Source organism: Austrofundulus limnaeus, unplaced genomic scaffold (genome assembly GCF_001266775.1).
Source record: "Austrofundulus limnaeus strain Quisiro unplaced genomic scaffold, Austrofundulus_limnaeus-1.0 Scaffold147, whole genome shotgun sequence".
Taxonomy (NCBI): Eukaryota; Metazoa; Chordata; class Actinopteri; order Cyprinodontiformes; family Rivulidae; genus Austrofundulus; species Austrofundulus limnaeus.
In genome coordinates this window covers 473,440-475,373 of record NW_013952549.1, presented here as the reverse complement: position 1 = coordinate 475,373, position 1,934 = coordinate 473,440, and positions in this window count along the sequence as shown.

Sequence of the window (1,934 nt, the reverse complement as noted above, 5' to 3'; positions counted from 1 at the left end):
CAGTTAAAATATATGTTTATAAAATAAAGTCTAATGTTACAACTATCATGGATCCCTTTAAATTCTTTTTTTTTTTCCTGCATACTCCAGTAGGTGTCACTCTGACTTGTGATCTCAAACAAACACTTGAACGTTGCCCCTACCGATCTGCCAAACCTGGCTCTGGACGGTCCAAACACAGTAAGTAGGTGGGGTCAGTAAATCACTCATTCAAACATCAGGGTTCAGCAGAGGTTCAACCTCGCACAGCAGCCGTGTGTGAAGCCCAGTCGGCTCAGAGGGAAGAAATGTGTCTCCTCATCGCTAAGACGGAAAAAAAAAAACCCACTAAGGTTGTGTGTGTTTGAACATTTAAACTCCTTTTCAAGATTACAATCATTAATGCTTTCTGACTTCGCCAGCATGGGAGACTGCAAGAACATTCATCATCAAGTAGTGGGACATTCTTTCTGTGAAAACAAGGGGACTATTTTTGATTTCCCAGGGCATGCACAGTTTGTGCTGTACACAAAGTTCAACAGGAAAGTGGTGCATAAGCGTACAGCACTTGAGAAACCACTGACAGACTGTGTTCCAAGGACATAACCTTTAGTTTGTTTAGCTGAGGAGTTAAGTTGAAACTGTGGGCGTATGTTTCTATTTGTCTCAGGACCTCAACTTCCCTGAACACTGCCTTTTCTTTTCTTTTTTTTTTCTTTTAACCTTACAGGCAGAGCTACGTTTCTCACACAAAGTGGTAAAAGCTCCACCACACATTCAAATTACACAGCAAGTTACTCTTCATTTCTCTTGATAGCAGGTTACATAACTTCATCAGCACTTTTACAAACAGGCAAGAATTTACATGCTGTGGACAAGGTTTCTTTTTGCTTTCTGCTCCTGTGTGTGTGTGTGTGTGCATGTGTGTCCCTGCCAAAGGGAACTAATAACAGCACTTTTAGCAGCAGAGTAAGTTGGATTAAAAGCCCTCATAGCATGCACGGCTCCCAGCCAGCTGAAGGAAAGTGCCATATCTTAGGTGGTTAATGTTCGTGCCACAATAAAGGAGCTGAAACCTGGTGTTTCTCTTTAAGGCACACAATACACAGCAGGCACTGTGTTTGCAAATAAGGTTTGCTGTAGCACTTAACAGAGCTTTGAGAGAAAGAGCAAAAGAGCGCAGGTGAGGACTGCATTGCTTTTCCTTTTTTTTCTCTTTTTCTTTTTGTCAGTGTAGATCAATTTTCCATGGTTTCTAGATGACATTTATAAAAACAACTTGATCTCTTTTCTCAAGAATTTTACTGAAGCTGTTTTTTATTATACAGTATTATCAAAATCTGACTTAAAGGAGACGCTTTTAAATCCTTCTTTTTCACTTTTTTTTTTTCAAACCCCGATTTAAGAGACAGGTACGATGTATCCTCCTCGGCCCACACTATCCCAAGACAGATTGTGAGCCAATCAGGAGATTTTTTTTTGCTTGTAATAGTGAACAAAACAAAAGATGAACCATCTGTAAGTCAGGCTCACATTAAAGTGATTAATTAACTCTCTTTACAAGCACTGCTGTTTGTACTTATCCAATTCAGTTACCTTTAAAAACATATTCAAAAAGCAGCAACATGATGTTGATTATCATCTCTCATAACRATGAGTTGATGATCAACAGAACTCCGAAACAAAAATGTTTCYAAACTCCTCTTAAAGGACACATATCTTGCTTTTAAATTCTTCTTTTTCAGTTGGGGTCTGTAGAAAGTGGAACTACAAATCTTTGGTCTGAATTCCTCCTTATTGTAAATCCACAAGCTCCCTTACCTGAGGTGAGTCTCAGATCAACTCATTTTGAGGCTGTCTCTTTAAAGGGAGTTGTAACATTACTTTATTTAATAAACATATATTTTAACTGTAAAATAAAGACTGTAAAATACTGTAGGGTGTTCAGTTTTTAT